Here is a 24,314-nt window from a genome sequence, read left to right on the forward strand (position 1 = left end):
GAGAGTTTGTCTATTCTTTATTTTTCAATCAAAAACGAAAACACCGTTAGCTCAAATGGAAGTGAGGAGCATGATGCATCAACCTAATTTATTGACACAAGATGGGTCATGGTCATTGTTCAGAACTATAAAAGAACAGTATTTTAACCCAGCTGTAGATATCCTCAACTCATATAGATCCCAAGCAGTGATGTTACAACAAATGTCTATGCTGCCATGTTTGAGTTCATAGAAGCAGCAACAGCAAGAGCTAGGTTAATTTTGTTTTTTTTCATTATGCAAAATCTGGTAAAGAGTTTGAACTTATTTATGGACCTATTTCCAGTTTTATATAACATCAAGAGGGAAATGATACATGAACATTATTTTAAGTCTTCAATGGCAAGAGCCATACCATTGTCTCATTGGCAGTGAGGTAGCAGTTTTTGCACCACATTCTTTGCATAAGAACATAATTTGAATTGTTTCATGGCTTTCTGAGTGGGAACTATACACATAATTTTAGTTTTTCTGCTTCTCAGGACCCAAAAAATATATTTCATCTTCAGAGACAAATATGTTAACAAAGCTTGGTAGGAATCCTGACAACGCCTTCTAATTAGCTGCTGACACTGCAGCCAGTTGATTACTTCGGCATTTCTGTTAAACTGCCTCAATGGCACACTACATAACCCTCACCAATGGAATGTCCATTTGATCTTGCAGAATGACAGCAAGATCTTTAGGAAGTGAAATTGATTTGCTTTTGAGCATGTTAGTAAAACCATTGTGTGAACCAGACAAATGGCAACAACCTTTCTTGTAACCTGAATTAACTGAAACCAGTGGGGAATCAGCTAACACCAAATTTCCACACTATACACAGCATGTAAAATACTAAAGCAGTCCAACCTTACAAAATCAGCAATCAAATGTGTCCTGTTGCAAAGTTTAACAAATGACTCTGCTATAATGGCTTGCCAGTGATTACAATTCCAGTACCTGCTGCCACAAATGCAAAAAAGGCAATGCCCAAACATTGATCTGATGTATAAACAATCATATATTCTGAGATAATTTTTAGACCAAAACCAAGAAGCCATTTTCACAAAATTACCTGAAACCTCCTTAGCTCTGCATGTAATTTAAACATCAATGGCTATTTAATGAGTTTTTTTTTTTTATCATAGCAGCTAAGTGCCCAGGAGGGAAGATGCAACAAAGGTCACACTTTCAACTAAAACTCCATGATATGATCCTAAAGTAGAATCAATGTTTTCCTACCAGAGTTGATTTGTTTTTTATCATTTGTTTTCAATGTTATTATTGTTAGGTGAGTACAAAAAGTCCAAAAATGTCCATGATGCTGGTATATCATACTGAAATATTAGGCTTAGCAAGCTTTTGATGTGGATTTAACACATTACACCTTTAGTTTTGGTCAGTTTTAGTCTGTAGATTAAGGATCAAAAATTCTCACTGAAGATTTAAAAGGAGCATATCAGAGTAATTTTAATCCCAAATTAACCTTACGAGAAACGGTGTAATCTTGTCTGTTTTCAGTATCTCTATGAGAGTATCGCAGTGCAAAGGTGACCTGTTCCGGTTGTAACAATCTGTTGCTCTTTGATCCAAAACAGGACTAAGTACAAAGGATAAAAGGATAGGTGTTCTGGTTTCAAACGCAGGGACAAGATCTTTCATCAGCATTTCTTTTTTTCCTGCACTTAGTCAATAACTATCTACTAAATTACCCAAAACAACGACAAAGCAAGAGGTCTTATTAAACAGTTCACAGAGCACTGAATATAAAGTGGCTGATCTGTTTATAAAAAAAAATAGAAAAATAAAATGAAGGCAGCTAGTTTCCAAAATTGTGGATTGTTCTACCAAGTTCTACATATTTGGGATCCTATTTGGCAAAATACATTTGAATGTTAATCTTAATTTACATGTGCTCTTACAGAAATATGGCTAAGAAATATTTCAGCTTTCAGAGATATACACATGCAACAGTGCTACATTAGAGTTGGTGGTGTGAGGGCATTCACACTAAACCATAAAACCAATGTCAAAGAAGGTGCATTTACAGGTACACAATTTTGCCTCCTATTTGTGTATTCACATTAGGGATGCATGCCACAATAAAGTGTATTTTTGTCCCCACTTTCAACCATGGAAATTATTAGAGTCAATTACCATAATCACCACGGAGAAAACACACACAGGGAGAAGACATTACTTCCAAGTAAAGCCCAGTTTTGTTTTCTGTAATGCTGTTCACGATGTCAAGCAATGGGTGCTCGACCAGGAGAGGTGTTTGGTCAGGCAAATAAATAGGGTGTACAGCTGCATGAAACTGAGCGAAAGATTAAACAGAGCACTCATTGGTTCCAGAAATCTCAGAGTATGAAGTTCAGTTGAAAGCAGCCTGCCATCAGAGTGCTAAGTGAACGAGCAAAACGTGGATTCAGAAAGCGGAGACAAATTGCAGACATAACACAAGAAGACCGGGGCTCTTGGTTTTATTTTATGTTGGTATGGGGAAAATGATGAATCTCCCATTTCTCAAGTGCCAATTTCTAAGTTGCTGCCAGAGATGGTGTTTCTATTTATTGCTGTATATAAATTATTCAAACTGAGGCTAACAGCAGGAAGGATAAGCTTATATTATTCAGGGCAGCAGACTGGGTTATGCATCTTCAAAAACGTGAGATGGAGGAGAAACTTCTGGTGATGAAACTAGCAGCCAAATGTTTTGTAATGACATAGTGAAATGGGAACTATTCTACAGAGAAATTATTTTAAAAAAAGTTACTGGGGTAGATTATTAAAAAACAATGTATCTATCATATTAACAAATGTCTCTATCTTTCTACCCGTATTCTGTTACATACACTGCTATGATAATGTTTAAAGGTCACATAAGAGGGAACGTCCATTTCATCTTGTCTGTCCCCTACGTCAGATTAAAGCGTATCTATTAAATTAAAAGTCGTGCATATGTCCTCTCCGTCCTCCACAGAGGACAGATAGAACATAGACCAAAACCGTTTTATGACCACCATCAGTTCTGTTTTAACATCAGCACAGAAGAAGGGGAAAGCTATATAAGCCAGTTTCATTTTGAAGAAAGACTCCTATGTCAGGTGTTTAAGCAAGACTAAAATAGAGTGTTCTACAAACTAAAGCTGTCCAAACATGTTGAACAAACTTAATATAGAAGTCAGTGAGATAAATCATTCAACACCAAAATCTATGCAGATCACTTTAGTCTTTTGCTCTGAAAACTTATAAGAATGGAAAACGTCTGCTGAAATTGTTTTTTTTTTTATCGTATGTCACATAAAATTTTAGACAAAGCAAGGATATTGATGTTTCAGCTTTGGTGGCAGATTTGATCAACCTTTCAATCACATTTAGACATCAATTAACATATTTATGTGGACGTCTTTTCACCTTTTAATTTTCAGCCACAGTTTAGACAAAAGGCAAATAGGTCTTGACATTTTTTTTTTAAATGTGTTCACCAGTTTAGGAATCAATCATGTATTATCAGACAAAAAAAGGGGAGGTTTTACTTACAAAGACAAAAAAGATTGCAATCTTTGTAGTAAATGCTAAATAGGCTACAGACCTATATTTTGGAAGCATCATTAGATGTGAGCGAAAAAATAAAAACAAAATCTTGATATAAAAACTCACTTATCACAATAGATTATCAAATACTTCAAAGTTTCATGCTTAGTAACCGCTACTAGCTTTTTAACAATGGCATGACATGGATACAGTATGTCAACTGATTTTTTTATTTTTTACTTTTGCACTGAAATTGTGACTCAACCCTAAAACACAGCCCTTCTTTTGGTTTAAAAGCATGATCAGGAATTAATTCACATCACAGAATTCATCGGTGTACTGTTTTAAAGGAAAGCATTGTGAACAGACTCTTGTAGATGTCTTCAAATGTTTGCCCTGTAGTTTATGTTAAAATACAGAAAAATGCAATAAAGAAATTAAAAAAATAATGCTTAAATATTGCATATTATTGATATTCATTTGGAATTATTTTACTAATGAGCAGAGAAAGATTAATTACCTTCCTCACTTTTGGGGAAATTTGTAGTTTTCCATACGACCTAGTCAAAGAGAATTTAAAATGCTGAGCAACTTGCAATATAACTCATCAATAACTGTTTATTGCTAAAAGTCATGGACAAAGACATGGACAAAAAGCAATGAATTTAATAGTCAATATTAAAAGATGCAGTTGGTAACTTTATATAAATGTATTTCATATAAAAGTCACCTGCTCAGAAAACAAGGACAGGTAAACCTTGGAGCAGCATGGCATGCTCCACCGTGGAGGAGGAGTTGAGGAGGGAGGGTTGTAGCGAAAACAGAGCAAGGGGGAGGGACGTGTAAGGTGTTCTTGTTCAAAAGTTCAGGGTAAAAATTAAAAACCTCAAATGGCCCTAATGGAAAGATCTGCATGTTAGCATATCAAATAGCATTACTGTTGAAAGGCTTTTGCTACAAAAGTAATTTAAACCACATCCTGATGGTTTAGCACACATTCTAGATTTTTGCGTCTGCACATGCAATGGAAAGTATCAACCAAATATTCTAAAAAACATTATGATTCAAATTGTGGGATTAGAGAAGAAACTATGGTAGCTGGAGACTCATCATTCCACACAGATCACCATTTTGAACTACACAATAACCTGATCAGTCTTCTCAGTATAATAATGTTAATTAAATCAGGTTATATTGTTGTTTTAGTTCAAACTATAGAACAAATTCAAGATAAAATTAGCTCTAGCAATTAGCTACCATTATTATCCAAACTTAGAGGTTTTCCATAAAACGATTTTGAGACATTATGGCATTGATGTATTTATTTATTTTATCTATTTTTTTTTTTTTTTATTATTTTAATCGCAATATGACTTTTTAGTAATCCAGGCCGTAGGTTGTTATTTTCAACCCACTCGTTGGTAGCCTTAGCACCAGATATTAGGGATTTTATCCCATTTTAAGGAGTGGAAACCTAACTGAACATGCTGGATCAAAAAAACATAAACTAACCATGTTGTGTTAAATCAATACAGTCTCCATATTTGGCCCAGAACCATAAGGTAGCACGACTAGGCTAACACTTTACATTAGTTTGTAACTCATAAATGCTAACTCCTATGTACGTTTATTATATAATTCTCTCAGAAATGTGACCAAGAAATCAAAACAGCTTCCAGAGATATACACGTGTAACAGTGCAACATTTTGGCTATCAATAGGTGGTCATAAATAACATACGTTTTCCTTCCCAGGAGAATCATAGTTAAAAATATAATATGTGGATAATCAAGTATGTATTTCATATAATACTTTGGCCAAAGAGACATACAGAAATTTTTATCTCCATCTCTTAGCATGGGACTCACATTGTTGGAGTCTGAGTCATTATAATTAGTCAAAATAAAATTGCTTGGCTGCACAGGCTAAAGGAGTGCAGCCTCAAGCATGAGCTGGCCCTTATCACAAAGTCCACTGCTCAGAGTTGGAGGGTGATTAGGCAGTTTTATTCACGAGCAAGCTGGATGTGGTAAAAAACACTTGAAAAGCATATTTACCAAAAACAGTACGAGAGATGTGAATGTTTTAAAACATTTTTTAACGCTCCGCCTGAAAGAACACACTTGAGGGAGAAGAAGGATGGATTTTATGAAAGCTCTTTGGAGAAAACAAGTCTGACCATATATATCATCAAAAGAGCAAAGCATTTTCTCTGCACTGCCCCTGTCAAACTGCAATATCCCTTTGTTCTAAGACAAAGCCCACTGTAATGTCCATCAACTCCTCTCCTACAAAGCCCTTGAAAATATCCTTGACGGACCTTTTAGATGAGCCTAAACAACCTCTTATCCAATACAGATGGCATCCTGAATCTTCTATGCAAGAATGTTCTATCTGCCATAATGTTTCTTGTAGGATTTAGGAAGCTGTTATTCACAAAATTATTATTATTATGTTAAAATCAGATTTTTAATAAATGTAACTAGATAGATAGATAGATAGATAGATAGATAGATAGATAGATAGATAGATAGATAGATAGATAGATAGATAGATAGATAGATAGATAGATAGATAGATAGATAGATAGATAGATAGATAGATAGATAATTACAATTTTAATTACAAAATTACTGTTTGAGATGCGTTAGTGGAATAAGTAAAGTTACAAAAATAAGTTAGTTCTTTAGAGAAATGTTCATGGATTATGTGATAAATTATGGAAAACTTTGAAATTGATTCTATCCACCGTATGTACATTCAATGGCCTAACACACATCTCATCTTGCTATAAACAAAAAAAACATGGGGAAAAAACTGTTATTTATTCCGGCTATAGTATGTGGTAGCTGGTCAGTGTACCATCGCTTCCACTCACAGGAAACCCAGGCAGCAGATGAGCCAATAATACAAGGCTGGTGGGGGATGGGGGTGTTTCTCAGGAGCTTATTAGCGGCCACGTCAGCTCCAAGTCAAAACAACCTTCGGATGGGGAGCTAAAGCCATACAGCCGCTTTACAGAATGACAACAAGTACCACAAACAACAATTAATTAACTATTTACACCCTGCCGGCCAAATTTGTTTCCCTCCAGCACAGACAATTGCGTCTTTCACAGCTGTCTACTGGTAGCCAATCTGCGCGAGTTACAACCTACATTTCCTTTCAGACTTCATTCATGGTTCAAAGCCTACAAACATTTTAGCATCCACTTTCAAAATGGCTGCTGTAAATGGAAATAAAACTAACACCATGTCACATGGCTCCGCCTCAGGGCAACGGTTAGGAGCATTGGGGCGGCAAATTAAGTATTGAATATTACGCACTGTGATTATGTTGTTGCATTTGAAGAAGAAGAAAAAAAAACAGCATGAGCTTCTGGGTTGTCATTGGTCACTGGATGACATAGGTTCTAGAAGATGCAGAGAAAGCTGAATAATATGTCCCCAGTAAAATAATTCAAGCCCCCGCTGAGGCTCCCCGCCATCTGTGACATTACGGGTTATGTGTGGGTGGACCGAGTGGTTGGCCTCCAGCTGAACTAGCTCTGCATACTGTGCAGCTTCATTTCCCTTAAGTCTAACTGATGTAATTGTGGTATTAAGATAGTTTGGTTTCTTTTTAAAAAAAAACAGCATTCATTCAGATACTTGCAAGGTTTTACCCATTAGGGAGAGTCTTTACTTCACATTCTTAAATTCAGGCTAAAGCAGTCAAAGGTAATTCTCATCAAGGAATTCCATGCAAGCGTGTGATGCGGTTCACAGAACCTCACAAAAATGAGTACACCCCTCACATTTTTGTAAGTATTTTATGGTATTTTTTCATGGGATACCATTGAAGATGTGACACTTTGATACAATGTGCAGCAGAAAATGTACCACTTGTTTAACATATTTAATTTGCTGTTCTCTGATAATTACTCAAGACACAGTCATTAATGTCTAAATTGCTGCCAACAAGAATGAGTACACCCCGAAGTGAAAATATCCAAACTGAGTCCAAAGTGTCTAGATTTTGTGTGACCCCCATTATGTTTCAGCACCCTCTTAACTCTCTTGGGCATAGCGTTCATTAGAGCTTCTCAGGTTGCCACTGCAATCCTTTTTCGCTCCGTCATGATGAGATTATGGAGCTGTTGGATGTTTGAGATTTTATGCCCATGGAAGATGAGGATGATTTTTAATAGGGTTTAGGCCTGGAGATATGCTTAGTAGGCCGTGGGCCAGAATCTGTACGGTGACTTTTCGTATGAACTGTCAGGGGGCAACTTTCTTGCACCGGGATAAGTTGCTACACATAGCAGTGATCTCAAAACACCAATGTTCCCACGTTTTCACTTGCACATTAAGAAGTTATAGCCGATAAAAAATCTAAACTGTGGCGCTCCAGTCCAATAAGTCACGTGATTCGATTTTTGCTGCTCAGCCAATCCGATCGCTGTATTGTCAGCTGAGCGAGTTTACCACGTCATCATGGCTGCGCCCGTAAGATGGTTGTTTCTGTTGTGTCTGTTTCCAGACGAAGAAAGCCCAATAATAGCATTTTGTGGCGCCACCTGGCAGAGATCTTGATGGCAAGAAAAAAATAAATAGCCCAGACCATCCATCCATTCATCCATCCATCCATCCATTCATCCATCCATCCATCCATTCATTTTCTAACACGCTTATCCCTGCGTTCGCGAGGTGCCGGTCCCTATCTCCAGCTGTCAATGGGCGAGAGGCGTTGTATAAACTGGACAGGTCACCAGTCCATCGCAGGGCAGAAATAGTCCAGACTTTTGCCCAATTTACTGTGATATCACCAAGACCTGCTGCGCTAGGATAGCACAGGTGTCGTTGTGCCAAACGACTTATCCCCGCCAGAATTTGTATTCCCTGCGCCAAGAGCGCATTCAGCTGGAAGAATGAATCTAGTCAACTCCGCCTCATTTCCAACCTATTAGGCGTGGAAATGAGGATGTTTTACTTTTCTTAACGAAATATAGCAATGGTGTCGTTACATTATCGTTCATCCATCCATCCAGTATAATACGTTATGAGAAAGAAAACGGTCATTTCCAGATGTGTCACGAAAATATTAGCTTTATGTTATTAGATTGTCGAATGTCTGTCTGCTGAAACCAAAATCCACCTTCCTAAGTCCATCACAGCTGTCTGCTGGTTCTCTTTTTTTCTTTTTTGGTAGCTAAACCCGCATGAATAGATTATATCAAGCGGATTTCACGTGTGATCAAATGAACACTGAATAAAGGCACAGCCAAAATTATCAGATTTAATAAGATTTTAATTCAACCAAGAACCTTATCGAGATATTAACCGTATTAAGAAAACGAGATATGTCTCTTTTAAAAATAGAACAACGTATTAGGAGTTTTAAAAAAATAAATTTCATTTTACTAGAATGTGATGTTTAAAATATTTAGACTTCACAAAGCTGGAGGTTAAAACTTTTATTGATTTCAAAAATACAATACAAAATTCTACAAATTCCGAAGGGGATAACTCGTTTGGCACAACGAGTTTATACAACGCGTCTCACCCATTGACAGCTGGAGCTCGGCACCAGCACCTCGCAAACCCAGCGGGGATAAGCCTGTTAGAAAATGGATGGATGGATGGATGGATGGATGGACAGATGGTCTGGGCTATTTATTTTTTTCTTGCCATCAAGATCTCTGCCAGCTGGCGCCAGAAAATGCTATTATTGGGCTTTCTTCATCTGGAAACAAATGCATACAAACATCTTACGAGCGCAGCCATGATGAACTGATGAACGCGCACAGCTGACAATACAGCGATCTGATTGGCTGAGCAGCAAAAATCGAATCACGTGACCTCTTGGACCGGAGCGCCACAGTTTAGATTTTTTATCGGCTATAACTTATTAATGTGCAAGCGAAAACGTGGGAACATTGGTGTTTTGAGATCACTGCTATGTGTAGCAACTTATCCTGGTGGAAGAAAGTTGCCCCCTGACAGTTCATACGAAACTTCTTAAGGAAGCGTCCTACAGATTCTGGCCCACGGCCTATAGCCAGCCAAGCACTTTTACCCTCAGTTTCTTTAGCAAGACAGTGATGGTCTTGGAGTTGTGTTTGGGGTCATTGTGATGTTGCAATACTGCCCTGCAGTACAGTTTCTGAAGGGAGGGGATCACGCCCAGCTTTAGTATGTCACAGTACATGTTGGTATCCATGATTCCCTCGATAAACTGTAGCTCCCCACAGCCGGCAGCACTCATGCAGCCCCATACCATGACACTCCCACCACCTTGCTTGACCGTAGGCCTTTGCCACCACACATGCTTAACCACCACCTAGACCATGTAGGTTTAATTCAATTCAATTCAATTTTATTTATATAGCGCCAATTCATGAAACATGTCATCTCAAGGCACTTTACAAAATCAAAATCAATCAGATTATACAGATTGGTCAAAAAAAGAATTCTATATAAGAGAATCAGTTGATTGCGTCAAAGTCCCGACAAGCAGCATTCACTCCTGGAGAAGCGTTGAGCCACAGGGAGAGTTGTCTGCATTGTCAATGGCTTTGCAGCAATCCCTCATACTGAGCAAGCATGAAGCGACAGTGGGAAGAAAAACTCCCCATTAACGGGAAGGAAAAACCTCCAGCAGAATCAGGCTCAGTATGAACGGTCATCTGCCTCGAACGACTGGGGGTTACAGAAGACAGAGCAGAGACACAATAAGTGAGACAAAAAAAAGCACAGAAGCACACATTGATCCAGTAATCTGTTCTATATTAGATGGTAATAGCGGGTGATCTGTCTTCCCTGGATGATGTCACAGCTAACAGAACGCCAGACCAGGTGTATGTACTATGAAGAAGAACAACAGAGTTTATCTTTGTTTCATCAGACCACAGAACATGGTTCCAGTAATACATGCCCTTACTCCGCTTTTCTGAAGCAAAATATCAGCAAGCTTCTTTTTTGTGCATCATCTTTAGAAAAGGCTTCGTCCTGAGAGAACAGCCATGCAGACCAATTTGATACAGTGTACGTCATACGGTCTGAGCACTGACAGGCTGATATACACCCCCCTCCCCCCCCTCAAATGTCTGCGGCCCTCATACATCTATTTTTAAAAGACAACCTCTGGATATGATGTTAGACAGTACCCTCAACATTTTTGGTCAACCGTGGGGAGGCCTGATCTGGGGGAAACCTGTCCAGTTAAACCGCTGTATGGTATTGATCTCCGTGCTGCAGCTCAGATTCAGGGTGTTGACAATCGTTTCCTCAGAGAGATATTTCCCATTAGGTGCCATGCTAAACTGCCAGTGACCAGTATGAGAGAGTGTGAACGCAATAACGCCAAAGTCAAAGGTGGATAGCCACGTTATTTGACTTTTTATGTATTCATACATCAGTAGCTTACTCTGGTTGCATACAAAGTTTTTATGAAAGATTATCACATCCCGCTGGCGTAATAGTTATTATTTTGGCATTTTATGCTCAGTTTTTGCTAAATTTGTTAGTAAATAAAGCCTTTTGTGTTTATTTTTATTAACAGAGGCAGTACAACACTGTGCATGCGCAGCAGGTTTTAAATAAAGGAAGTGGCTAACAGCTATTAGCATATCGCAGCGAAACAATGCAGAATGGGCCAAGAACCACTGAAAAAAATTGGCAAAAAAACATTTGATTCCAAGAGGGAAAAGACTGGAATGTCGCTGGGAATACATTAGGAATGTTGCTGTTCACTAAAGCAGATGCTAAACCTAGCAATCGCTCAGATGTGACCGCAGAGTTGATTGATGTGAGTGCATTTTCTGATATGAGGCTTTAAAGTTGCTGTAGATCGATGTATTTATTTAATAACAGTTGGTCTTCGATCACGCCGAGCTGCCACTTTATTGCGAGGCATTGCAGAGGGTCAGGCTCAGTCCCACATTATTAAATACCATTTTATTAATTAAGCAAACTGGTAGTATGATAGGTCTGTGATACTGCCGGTGGATGGTGTCACGTCTGTTTATATCTGGTCATTGCGCCCGGTGTTGGAACTATTTCTATCCACAAAAAAAACATCAAAACAATTGCCAGGATGGAGGCTTGGTTTATTTTACTTTATTTTATCATGATCAAACAGGTTTTGGTCTGTTTTAATAACCATATAACATGGCTATACACCTTTAACACACCTCCTCTCCATTCACACCTGAGACCTTGTAACAAAAACAATTAACCAGGAAGGGAGATTAGCTAATCTTGCGCAAATTGGACATTTTTTCTTCTCCTGCTTTACTCGCTTTTGTCGGCAGTAGTTTAGATATTCATGGCTGCGTTTTTTTTAGGGTACAGGAAATTTACATCAATTTACTAAGCTGTTCACTGATGACTTTACAATTTATCAAAGTGTAATATCTTCAGTGTTGTTCCTTGAAAAAATATATAATACAACATTTACAAAAATGTGATGGTTGTACTCAGGTTTGTGAGACACTGTATATTTGGACTTTTCATTCTATGTGAATCAATCATCTGAATCCAAATGAGCAAGTTGAAATATAAACTTCAGGTTTCAGATAAACTCCCATGATGACTGCTACATGAAAATATTGACTCTATTAGCCTTGAGTAACTGTTGACTTCTGAGCTGTCTGGACTTTATTTAAGAAGACAACGTCTACAGGTACAACTAGTGAACAATGAATGCAGTATTTTAAAGAATCTATCAGTTAGATTATAACCACTTTGGAAAACTTGAGCTGAAACCCTGGACTTGTTTAAATTAGAGATAATGTGCAGCTTTGATCCTGAATGCTTGCTATTTCATGGTAATTCATCCCAACTGAAATGCACTGGGGGCTCCCACTGTCATAATGGTGTCATCTTGGCCACTTTTAATAGGATTACAGGATGGATACTGACGACTGCAGTGCCTGCTATTTACCACAGAAGGATAAGAGACTCTGTTGAACTCAGTCTGAATATATTCAGAGACTATTTTCTGTTGTGTGTGCTCAGAGTTGTGGAGATCTAAATTTATTGCTGTCACAGTGCAGCTCTCTTTAACTCCCCCAAAATTTGCACTTGTGTTATGTAGAAACGCCAAATATGTCAGTTGAGAGGATGCCTCCTTAATCACTTGAGCGGAAATAGGATAATGGAATTCAGTTTGTGTGTGCAGTTAAATAAATGCTGGGTTGATGAAAGAGACAGATTTCTTCAAGGTAGTCTACTGTAGTTACACAGCACTGCCTCTTTTGTCATTTCATGGTCGAGAGCCAAAAAAGTGACAAAGCCCTGGCAAAGCCGAAAACACAGCTCATGTTCCAAAACAATGTGCCCGAACTAGATTCTGACATTTTCAACCAAACATCTTCCAAGTCTTGAGCGCGATGCATCACTGCGAGCATGCCAAATGGCATAGTTTAACTTGGCAAAGGTTAGAACACTGCAATTGTCTAACAGGAATCATTTATTTTCCGCAGACCCTATTTTTATGCTGTGTACAACAGCTTGTTCTAACAACAGTATTGTTTCTATGTTGGGTGAGCAGCACCCTTCGGACTTATTGGCACACCCGTAAAATAGAAATAAATAGGCCTTCAAAAAGTAAGGTAATATTCAATTGCGGAAGCATGAAAAACTCTATCTTGAATTTGGGTCCATTAATTTAGAAGGGAGAAACACACGTTAAGCAATGATTGTTATTTCATATACAATAGTTGGTGGTAAACTTATTTGAACACCTAATATCTCTACAGAATCCATTAAAATGAAGTGCTTTTATTTGTATTTTTACTTTTTAGTTGAAGAGCTTAAATTAGGGATCCATTTCCTCCGGTTTCCATGCGATACAAAATGAGACCCACTTTTATCAGCCACTCTTCAAAAACAGAAATACCAGAGCATGTGTCATGTCGTAACAAACCATTTGACACCATCTATGAGCTAACCTGTTGTTTGGAATACATGTCAGGAGAAATCCCTTTCCCAACATCACATGCATAAACGTGAAGTTTGAGAGTCGCTACCGGGAAGGTAAGTGGAACCACCCACTTTAGTCAGATGAGACGATGATCGAGCTTTTCAGCAACAAACATCCTAGAAGGGTTTGGTGTGACACAAATGATAAAAAAGTGGAAATGCACCTCAGGTCCACTATTTAGCATGACGGAGAATCAGTAATGCTATGCATCCGCTTCTCTTCCGAAGAGCTTGAGGACCTAGAGTGCATGGCATCAACAACTCTTTGAAATACCAAAAGAGTCTTATGAAATCTTGTGGACTTTACCAGAAATCCTAAAATGCTTCATCATTAGGCCTTTCAGCAGAAAAAAAGATCCCAAACACAGACACATTGTACAAATATCCTCTCTCTCTCTCTTTATCTCTCTTTATCTCTCTCTCTCTCAAAACTATGCAACAAACGTAACAAACACGTTTTTACTTTTTGTTTTTACACATCTTTACCAGGGCATCAATACACTTTGCAGTCATTTCATGATCATGCTTTCTATCGTAAAGCTTAGTGGCATTTTGACGTGAATCACTTTCTTTAACACTGAAATGGGGCATTGGTCTTGACAGAGCATGCTCTCTTAGAGTGGCATTTTCCTAAAGGTTAATGCTTCACATCCAGTACAATACTATTAGGAGCAGCATTAAGTTAACAGTGGATTTGGAATCGAACAAAATAATTCATGGAAAGACAGCTTTATAGGGTTACTTTCTGATGACATTTACTAACGCACGCTCAGCCTCTTAACTTTAACTCTGTCAACAGAACGCCTCGTGGATCCATTCGCGACTGGACATTTAAATAGCACCATGTGTTCTGCCGGAGGGGAGCACAAATGCTCTTAATATAAACGTAAACACTATAAACATCTTTGAGGAAAAACTGACCATTAATCAGAGATGCTATCAGGGCAGTTACACATCCGCGTCCACAAATGCAAGAGCATCAAGATGTCCTGCTGATGGCACTGCTGATCAGAGGGCAGCAACCAAGATAAGGATGTCAAAAAGGTCCTTTGTGCTTCATCTCGCTAAAGACAATCAGAGTAAAAGGTCTTGCCTACATATACCTCTGTGCGTCTTGACCCAAATGGTGGTGCGGAGAGGCTCATTTACAAACCTGCTTGCATAGATAAAACAATGCTCATTCTCACCTGCAGTGGTGACTCAGCTATTATCAGGAGGGATCCTTGGAAAGGATCCGGGACGCGCAAGGGTTTGAATGCAGAGCTGAGGCGCTTCAGGCATCATTTACAGCCAGTTGCCATACATCCTCCCTCTTCCCCTTAACACGGCCCCTACCCCTGTCTCCCGATAGGCCGATTAATCATTCTGTCACGCAGACAGTGACCCAATCTGCATGTAAAGCTGTGTAGAGGAAATGTGACACGAGCAGAGGGTCCCCTGCACCACAGCAGATAAGCAACATCTAATAACATTCAGAGGGGAAAATACAGCAAAGGAGGCCGTAAGTGAAAAATTGTTTTCAGGCGACGGCAATAATTCAAGGAGAATGTGTATTAAAGAAGTAGCTTGTCATATTGAGAAATTTGCTTCCATCCTTTCAGGTGGGGAATGAGATGAGCAGAATGATACACTACTCTTATGTCTATTCACCAGATTTCGAGGTGAAACCAATAGATATTTAATGCTACAAAGACGGATGTGTTACACACACTGAAACAGTAAACAAAACCACAAAAAGATAAAGCGGTTTGAGATCTGACAAGTTGCAATTGACAAGCAGATAGATGGATGGACAGACGGAGGAACGGACAGATCGACGGAGGTACGGACAAATGGACGGACGGTGTGAGGTAGTCTAAAACAAGTGTCATGTAAGGTGATAGGTAGACTGCATCATCAGACGCTGCAAGCTTCTTTGTGGATGATATTCCCTTCTTCTTTTCTGCCAATTTAGTTCTAAAGAAAAATTATGCATACTTGTTTCTCACAATGCTCCATATTAAAAACGACAGGTTCCAAAAATCTTTATAGTTTTACACAAAAACACACCCGCACCTCATCAGTTTGCAGCATAAAAAGTTAGGACAAATCAAACATTACAATCTATACAAACAGGAATAAGATTAATAATTTCTACATAGCCATATTGTCTGCCAAGTAAAAAATATCACAAAGTATAGCTCAAAAGTTTACTTTAAATAAAATAAACAATAACATACTGTACACAAAAGAAAACCCTTAATTTGCTTCCATTGAGTGATGCAATTAGTGACATCATGAACTTATACAAACAGGAAGTGCTGGTCAATCACCCCCCCCCCCCTCCTTCCTATCACAGTTCCACTAGCATAGGAACCTTGCAATGTCCGTTACCAGTGCTAAGGAGCTATAAGGAATCCCACAATCCTTTGCGTGACATAACGTATAAGCACAGCCCACCTCACAGCAATTAACAAAAATGTTCAGAGAGAAAAGAACGCACACTTTGTAGTTCGTTGTAGGAAGGCTGTAGGCCCGGATTTGACTAGAATCATCCATGTGTGTTTCCGTCAAACAATTACGTATGAGTTAAAGGCTGTCTGATATCAGCACAGCAGTCCAAATCTCCTTTCCTTTTTACCTCATGAAAGCTAAAGGAACAGGAGCTAGGAGCTGTAATTAGAACATTTCGGGTAAAAGCCCTGTGCTGGATGTAGAATCTGAGCAGAGCAACAATGGTGAGTCTATACAAAGAAACATTAGCAGGAATCACTTATCAGAAATTTAATAACATTAATAAGATGCAATGAATTATCAATACTTTCATGGGACAAGTGGTGAATAAATACAAACTGTTATTTCAAATCAGAAGCCTGATTCATGGACATATTTTTAAGACAATAATATCAAATAAACAGCTAAATAACATTTTCCTATTGTTCATAATTTTTCATATGCTTCTCTTTATCATACAGCAGGGGTTTTAATTAAAATTGGTAAAGGTGTGAATGGGTGCCGTTTCTCCCAAAGGAAGACCAAGTACTATATAACATAGCAATGTGTTGCTGATGCTATTCTTAATATTTTATTTATCTATCTAATTTCTTGTCCTATGGGAACATTTAAAACCGGCTATGAATACATGGAATGCTTTTAGGAATCAGAAAATTGCAACTGAAAGAAGAGGATAATAATTGGGATTGGGATTTGTCATTTATTATGCTACTGTGCCATTATCAGTAGCTCAAACATGCTTTAAACATTATGGACTCAAAATTCAAATCACTAAATCATGGCATTTCTTCAAAGAACGGAATTAGAAAATGTTTTTAAATGTTAAGATCTGCTCCATAAATAGAAAAAGAGTGCAAAATATAAAAATCTTTTTTTTATTGCAGAAAAGTAACACAGATCACACTTTTACTATCTACTATAATGAATAACTTTTCAAGCACAAAATAGCCCAAATGAACATTTAAGGAAACACATTTGCTTGTAAACAGGCCCAGGCAGCCTCCCATCTCTAAGCTTTGGGCATTTGTCAAACTACTTTACTCTGCAGACAGTGAAGGTAAAATGCACTTTATAGCAGTCCAGTCATTTTTCTTTAAAGGAACCGTGTGTAACTAATGTGGCTTTTAATCTGCGAAAATCCAGTATTGCTTTTATAAATACATATTCTACCAAGATCTAATAACATCACATCAACAATGAAAGTGTTTTCATAACTTGGAATTTGCTGTTTATAAATACATAGGTGGTGGTACACCCAGTGGGACGCTATGTTGCATTGCCATTTTTGATCTCAGTAGCAGTAAGGGAACAAACTTGTCAGCAATAACTTGTCAGTGGAGGAGGAGCATAAAACAAGCAGAGACGACAGTAGCTCCTTCTATTTGCCGTTTTCTGTTGAAATGGGGGACTCTCTGTCCAGTGAGAGGGAAGAGAAAGTAACCAAGAAAAAAAGCAGAAATAACCGAGAGAAAGTGAACGTGCAAAGGTTGCAGGCTTTTTGCTCGACAGGTAACTTTATTCAATATAACAGTGAAGTTTGTTTTGGCATTATGTTAGAAACAGGGCAGTATAGTCCAGCAACTACTCTGTCCTCCTGGCTGAGACAGCTAGTTTGCTCGTCTTCTCTGCCCCTCCAGTACAGAATTTGTAAACGACACCATCCTCATTGGGCTTATATCCGAAGGAGACAAGTATGCCTACATGTGGGAGGTAGACCATTTGGTGACCTGGTGGAGTCAGGATTTTAGGTGTGCCTTATAGTCCAGAAAATACGGTATGCTGTGCATTTAGGCATTGATTTCTAATGATTTTCTGTCATACTGCTTATGAGCCAGGGATTCCCTGTAAGAAAATTTCAGTTTGTCCTGTTAATGAGATAACAAGGCCCAAGACCTTTTCAAATAATTACTCTCTTGAACCCATTTTGAAATGTTGCTAATGCCAGAGAAAAGATTCACCATTGTTGTCTAAATTAATAGAACAACCACAACCAAATGTTTCCATTTTCATCAAAAAGTCACATAAACAGGGCTTATTTCTAGTTGTTTAAAGGCTGAAATGGGAATACCTTCTTTAGTATGAAGACATATTTTAAACGCTAATTGTTAAAACACACAATAAAGACAAATACAACAAGTATGCAACATTCCACATAGCTAATCTGGGCATTAACTTAAAAATATCTAACTCTTACAGAAACGTTATCCCCTAAAAAAGATATTTTCCTTAGTCTGCATGAAAGTAGCTATATGTTGTGCACTATTTAACAACTACAATTTAAAACAATAACGGAAGAAAATGCAAGTAGGTATAAATCTTGCAATGCCCCTCAATGACAGCTGGCTCTACAGTCTAAAGAGAACCAAAACTGCTTTGTCAGCACAGCAGGATGTGTGTGATTTGTGACAGCATCTGACCGTTTAGCACTGAGGTTCCCTGCTGTTTCTGCCAGAGACACATCAGCAAATGGGCCAGGGCCCAAGACTGGGAAGGCTCAGCCCTCAGTATAGGATGAAGAGCTGATGGTATCCACAGAGATAGCTGCTTTAATGTGTAGGAAAAAAATACTAATTCATCTTTTTAGATAACTAAGTCTGGGTTTGTCCTTTTTAACAATGATCTACCTTTAGAAAACAGAAAAATAGGACCTTACAAAGAATGTTTCAATAAAGCCACAAGAATTTGGACAACAGTGACATAGGCCCAAGAGGGCAAACCCACTCTACCAATATCTTGCTAGAATTATATGAAGCCTAAGCCTCTTTCCCTTCTTGTTCTTTATGAACACTTCCAGCATTTGGAGGCCAGCTGCCTTCTTGGAGGGAGCAAACAGGGAAAAGAAAAGAGAGTAGTGAACTTCAAAGCTTCCTCTCATTTTTTCTGATTATATATGAGAGACTCTGAGAGTATTTCTTAGTGTGAGAGCCACTGGGAGCGGCTGCCTGAGGTACAGACTTAATGAGCCTGTCTAAATGTTTTAGAGCATGAAAAAAAATAACATCAGAGCATGCTCAGTATCACATAGTCCTCTGCATTATTGGCAATTGAGAAGAAAACCTGCAGCAGTTGCACACTACATAAGAACCCCTGTTGGTAGAGTCAAAATAATTAATAACTGGTATACACCAATCAGGCATCACATTATAACGTCTAACAGATGACATGAATAACACAGATATCACTTCATCAGTTAGTGGGCACAATAAAAGCCAGTAAATAAACATTTAGTCTTCTCAGATGATGTAGTAGGAGCAGGACAAATGGATAGCTACAAGGACTTGGGTAAGTTTGCCAAGAGCTAAATTATGATGGCTAGACAACTGAGTCATCTCCACCACTGCAGCTTGTGGGCTGTTCCCAAGCTGCAGTGTACATTGGCTAAAAAAAGAAGTCCAAGGAAGTAACAGAGGTGAACTGAGGCCAGAGTCATGGGCAGCCAAGGCTCACTGATACACATAGACAGCAAAGGCTGGCCTGTGTGGTCAGATCCAATGGAGGAGCTACTGTAGTGTCTTGAAACATGGTGCTGTGTAGCAACCAACCAGTCATGGTGCCAGTGTTGACCCCTGTCTATGGACAATACCTCCAACAATAGGCACGTGAGCAATGGACCACAGAGCAATTGCAAAAGCAAGTCTGGTCGGTTAAATAACATTTTACATCATGGTGATGAATGCATGTGTCACTTAGCTAGGAAATATGTGGCATGAGAATACACTGTGCGAAGAAGGCAAGCAATAATACATAAGGAATAGTTTGAGGAAAATATGTTTGTTTTGACCAGTCGACCAAATTCCCCAGAACTCAGGTCAATTGAGCATGTTTGGGATTTGCTGAAACAAGACCAATCCATGATGATCACTCCTTGGAACTTATAGGAGGTAGAGTTTCTGCTGTTAATATTTGGTACTGTAAATCACACAGGGGTGTGCTGTGTTAACCTGGCCAGCCAGATTGAAAATGTGGAGTACTCTACGTTCTGCACATTATCAATCTGGGACTGCTCCCATCCAATCCGTTTGGGGAGAGGAGCAGAACTCTCCAAGCTGACTGGGTGAAGCAACACCAAGTGCCCACCAACCAAAGGTTGATTTTAACCAATCACAGTATATCATCTCAAAACAGAAGCAGCACCATCATGTGAAACCGCAACAAGGTAACCTAGTCAAGGCACTTCTTGCTGCTCTGTTTTCAAAGATGAAATCATGGATTCTGACAAAACAGATTGTCAGAATCCATAATTCAGCACCAACAAGAGCGTCCTTCTGCGCCGCCGTGTTTATTTTGGTTTGGCTGTGGGCTCGTCAGCTCTTGCTTTGGTTGCACCGCTATGTCCCGCCTTAAACCACAATACTACAATGTAGTTGTAGTATTGTGAACCGTTTTTGGTTCGGACACAAACGATTGAAGCTGGAGCGGTTCAAGATGGATTCTCATGTGTTTGTGAACGCACAAATATCGCAAGAATTCATCTTGCAGGCAAGGTTAGAGCTGTGTAATATCTTGAAAGCTTAGAGCTATCTTGGCAGCAACCCACTGTGAAGCAGGGTGTGATAATGTTCTGAATGATTGGTGTAAAACCGGTTTTGCAATAACATTTCGGACACTAATATTTATATATAAAGGTTATTTTGACGGTTGGCATGGTGGCGCAGCAGTAACCACTAACATCGCCTATCAGCAATGTCTTGGCACAGCCAAGGGGCTCTTTGCACGCCGTTTTCATGTTCTCCTCAAACATAAATAGGTTTTCATTGGGTATTCTTGTTTCCACCCCATTCCAGAAATATTAGTATGAAGGTAACTGAAAATTTGAATTTGTCCTTGGCATGAGTGTGTAGGGATGGTTGTTTCTCTTGTATGCCTGTGTGATGGGCTGGGAACCTGTGGGCGTAACCTGCCTCTCAGCCATTTGTCACAGGGGATACACATTAGCAACTCTCAACCCTACAGGAGAACACCCAGGTACAAACAATGGATCCATGGGTGGATGGTACTTTTTGACACAGCTGAATACTATCAATTGCAGACCCACTTCCCCAGACATCCAAACTACAAAATACACTTAAAAACAGCCCTCAAACACTCTAGTTTCCTATCATGTTTCCACTGAATGTGCCAGAGTCTGGAACTGGAGCCTGATATACAGGAAATAGACAATCATAAAGATTGTGTTTTGAGTGCAAAGAGTCAGAATTGTTTTGTCAGATATGATTTACTCACACAATATCAGACATGTAGTTTTGACATTGCAGCTGTTCGCTCTGCATGTTCATTCATAGGATACCAATCTGTGTGTGTGTTTAATGTAGCCATGTACATCTTCTTTATTGTTTTTTCACTACGGTTCTGACACCTCAGAAATCATGTGATCAACACATGGTAAGACTGTTCTGATAACTATAGCCCAAGATCCTAAAAGTAGCTGATATTTCTAGGTTTCACTTTGGGTTATATGAGGACATAGGAAGTCAGAGAAATATGTTTACAGTAAAGAATGGCAGCTAGATAAAAAAAAAACTTTTTCTTCAAGAATATCAGCTTTCAAACAACAGTTTCCATAAGAATTTTCATGATAGTTTTGTCATAAGGAAATTGGATAAAATCAACATCTTAGAAATGATCAGGCTAATGATAGGTCCAAGCCAGAAACATTAGAGTCAGCAGTCTCCAGTACGAAGTGCAAGCAGCCCAAAGATAGGTTTTTGTCCTTGGTACAGTCACCTCGGTGCTGCCTGAGCTAAATGTCCCATGAGAGACAGCAGAAAAAAAGAGCATCCTGCAGCACTTTGTGAAATCCCCACCCCTCTCTCTATACTCCTCAGCACAACTGTCAGCCTCTTTTTGTGTCGGATTACTCAGTCTTCAAAGGTTAAGAGGGAAGGGGGGTGGCTTCTGTTTTGTTACGTTACAGATACAACACCGCTGTCCTGGGAATTTATAAGAGTAGCATGCTGCTTTCTGGCTCCTCCTGGCTCTTTGTCAGTGTTTGAGATGCTGGTGCGGCTAAAAAGGTAAGCATAGCGCCTCGCAGCATGGCAGCCTCCTGGAGACTCTCCAGAAGAGAGGTACACCTAGCAGCAGAAGCTGAATAAAGCATCATCAATGAAAATTATCACATGCTGGTGTTAAAAACCACAACTCATCTCAAATGCATGCAAAAGCCACTCTCGTGATTGATCACTTGATCCCATAGGAAGGATCAAGAGTATTTAAAAGAAATACATAAATTTAGCTTGAAATGAAGTTGGGACAGCATAAAACAGAAAGTGAAATACAGCTGCACTGTGGCACAACCAACAAAACACAATAGAATAAATACTAACTTCATTGTTGCAGGTAAAAACACAATAACCAACTATTGCATATAACCTATTGCAGATCCTTCAGACGTCGTGCTCCTGCAATCAAAAGAATAGAGTTGAAATGCACCCTTACCAGCACTACCGTAATTCCGTAATCCTGTTCTCTACAATGGGCAAACCCATTCACCAAATAGGCACTGGGGGTTAAAATTACAGTGCCTTAATGATGTGCCTCGACCGCTCTCCCATCAGCACCAGAAACTGCAGTCCTCTTCGCACTGTTTCCACTGCAGCAATACTTGTTCTCCTCCATACACACACGTACGCATGAATGCATACCCACACACATACACGCAGCCACTCGCTCTGTAACTACCCCCACCGCTGTATCTCTCCATCCCCTCTTGCTCTCCCTCTCGCCACTCTTTCTGTCTCTTTCCCTGAAAGGATCCCCCTCCCCTCCTTTTCACCTCTCCCTTTCTCCCCCCACTTTCCCCCGTCATCTCCCACCCCTTCCCTCCGCACCAGCAGTGCTCGCTGCTTGGACGACTGATTTGTGATGCTGCTCACAAGGCGCTGCATGCAGCAATCTGTGTCCCGACGCGTGAGGGCAGTCCAAAAGCACCCATATGCTTGTGGGAGCCACCAGCATCCCTACTCTCATTCAAGCAGAGCCGCTGCTACTCCGATACGTCCCTGATCTCTAACTGGGTGCGGGGGAAAGAAAGTGAAAATAAAGGGAAAAAAGCATAAGAAGGGGAAGAGTAGTAGTTGGTTGCTGGGTGGTTACAGCAGCAACGATGTGCTACTTTGACTCTTGTGTCTTTATGCCTGATGTAAGTTTTAGACTTGCACTGATGCCAGTGTCATCCAGAAAGATTTGAATCCTTGATATTAGCAAGATAATTGAATCATAAAACCCTGAATAGGTATGTACATGTATTATAACACCTTAGCTAACCCACAAATGGTTGACTTTTTACTCTGCTTTACCCAGCCCCCTGAAGCTTCGTAAAAATAGTCTTTTGTAAATCCCACAAGTCCAAAAAATGCTAAATTATCCCCTTAGAGTCAGCAAGGGACTCTGTAAATCTGCTCATTAATGACATAATATGACGCACTTCTTCGTTTAACGCTGGTGGTGAGCCAGACACTTTGGAGCCCTTTGGGTTTTGCCAAGAATTATGGTGTTCCCCTACACACACACACACGCACACACACACACACACACACACACACACACACACACACTGACACACACACACACACACACACAAGCAAAGAGTACTTGATCCAAAGAGATCAATACAGTCTCAATCAGTGAAAATGTAAGGCAGACAGAGTAGGAGATTATTCTAAACATACAGCCAGAAATGGAGAAATCCAATTTGTTCCCAGTCAGTCGTAATAGAATTTCTCATTATTGGGAACTCGCGTAAGTATTTTTAATAAGAAGTGGTGAACTTCACTTCTTATTTGACCGAGCTGAGGTTTTGCTAGTAGCATTGTAAAGAAAAAGAAACCTTATTTATGAAATAATACATATAAATTATATATTCTCTCGTATCTCGTTCCATCGTACCTAGAAAGTAATATGTGGTACCCCTGAGTTCTAAAGCTCATCCACAGTATGTTCAAAACCTCTGGGGAATCTTTATATAGTTGGAGATTACGTGATACACACTAAGGTGTGACGTGTAGAAAGACAATGCTGGATCCTTTAATTGTAGCATAGATATGTAAGGCAGATACGCAACAGAACGAGAGGACGTGAGAACTTTGGTGCTGGGTTTTTCTAAGATGATTGACAAAACAAGCGTAAACTTCACAGGCGTTGTAAAATATTTGTATTTTCCAATCAATATAAAAACAGATAATTGTGCTTTGGATGTATTTATAATAACTACAGAGGTCAAGTATGGAAGAAACATTGCTATATATGCGACAATGTTCTCATAAATGGGTTTGATCATTTTTGAGCAATAATAAACCA

General features: G+C 39.2%; 1 protein-coding gene across 6 annotated transcripts in view; it reads right to left on the minus strand.

The window, feature by feature from the left end:
- LOC105928574 (synaptotagmin-2) overlaps positions 1-24,314 on the minus strand; it is a 106,729-nt gene that overhangs the window by 21,675 nt on the left and 60,740 nt on the right. The window contains exon 1 of one of the 6 annotated variants that reach the window (XM_012865895.3): positions 22,455-22,749. The exons of the other annotated variants lie outside the window; for them this stretch is intronic. The gene's annotated coding sequence lies outside the window, so the exon portion shown is untranslated. Of the gene's footprint in view, positions 1-22,454; positions 22,750-24,314 lie in introns of those variants that run through there. 6 annotated transcript variants of the gene reach the window in all.

The sequence above is a fragment of the Fundulus heteroclitus genome, unplaced genomic scaffold, assembly GCF_011125445.2.
Source record: "Fundulus heteroclitus isolate FHET01 unplaced genomic scaffold, MU-UCD_Fhet_4.1 scaffold_115, whole genome shotgun sequence".
Taxonomy (NCBI): Eukaryota; Metazoa; Chordata; class Actinopteri; order Cyprinodontiformes; family Fundulidae; genus Fundulus; species Fundulus heteroclitus.